Genomic DNA, 1398 nt, shown 5'->3' with positions numbered 1-1398 from the left:
TTTTTTTTTACTCATCAAATTGACAAAAATTAAGATGAATGAGAAACATCTTTACTTTGCTTTTAGGAGTTTGAACTATTAAAACTTTTGGAGAATGTGATCTAAAAATATCTATTAAAAATTAAAATCCTTTGACCCAACAATCAAGCTTTGTGAATCTATTCCATAAAAATGAAATTACCAGCATGTATAGATACATCTATATTGAGGAAGTTTATCACAGCATTGTTTGCAGCAGCAAAAACCTCCAAATAACCTAATGTCCACTAATAGGGCTGTACACTTTAAGATGTTAGTTTATCCAATTTCCACAAATAAACATTGATTTAGCTTAAAAACTCAATGGCTCTCCTACTATTGCTGCATCTACTGTGAGGATGAAGACTATTCTCAGCAATCAGACTGCTGACATTCCAGAAAATGTAGATATCACTCTGAAGGGAGGCTCAGTTATTGTGAAGGGCCCCAGAGGCACCCTGCAGAGGGACTTTAATCACATCAAGGTAGAATTCAGTCTCTTTGGAAAGAAAAAGAAGCGGCTCCAGGTTGACAAATGGTGGAGAAATAGAAAGGAACTTGCTGCTGTTCGCACTATCTGTAGTCATGTACAGGACATGATCGAGGGTGTTACACTGGGCTTCAGTTACAAGATGAGGTCTGTGTATGCTCACTTCTTCTCCATCAATGTAGTTATTCAGAAGAATGGTTCTCTTGTTGAAAATTGAAATTTCTTGGATGACAAATACATCCGCAGGGTTCAAATGAGGTCAGGTGTTGCTTGTTCAGTATCTCAAGTCCAGAAAGATGAGTTAATTCTTGAAGGAAACAACATTGAACTTGTATCAAAGTGATTCAACAAGCCTCAACGGTTAAAAACAGAAAATTTTTGGCTGGTATCTATGTTTCTGAAAAGAAACATTTTTTGCAGGCTAATGAATAAAGTCTAAGTTGTCCAGCTACAGAAACACCAAGATGTCAAATGATTCCTCAGACTTACTGTGATATTAAAGATGCAATAAAAGTTATGTGTTAAAAAAACACTCAAGGGCTTAAAACAGTAAAAGTTTATTTGTTGCTCACACAACATGCACAAGGCAAGACTGTAGGAGAGTTGTGCTCATCATGATCACTCAGGAAGCCAGCTTGAGGGTGCCTCTTAGGGTGTGTTCAAACTTCCCCTAGTAGGAGAGCAGGCTGCAAGGACTCACACCAGCAGTACAATGCTTTGGCCTGGAAGTGAGGCTGTTGGTGGTACTAAACTTGAAAGCATGTTTGCCCAGAAGAATAGCAGGATATTGATGAACTATGAAAATCTCTGTTACAAAGGTAATTGTTGAGTAAATTATAGTTGCATCCAAACATGAACTATTATATAGTCTTTAACCAAATCAGTTTGAT

At 37.1% G+C, this 1398-nt stretch overlaps 1 pseudogene; it reads left to right on the top strand.

Annotated features, from left to right (window-relative positions):
- Positions 1-372: 372 nt before the first annotated feature.
- On the top strand, positions 373-940 carry LOC102884485 (annotated as a pseudogene).
- Positions 941-1398: the final 458 nt, after the last annotated feature.

This window comes from Pteropus alecto, unplaced genomic scaffold (assembly GCF_000325575.1).
Source record: "Pteropus alecto unplaced genomic scaffold, ASM32557v1 scaffold233, whole genome shotgun sequence".
Lineage (NCBI taxonomy): Eukaryota > Metazoa > Chordata > Mammalia > Chiroptera > Pteropodidae > Pteropus > Pteropus alecto.
This window is presented reverse-complemented; position numbering and strand designations above follow the sequence as displayed.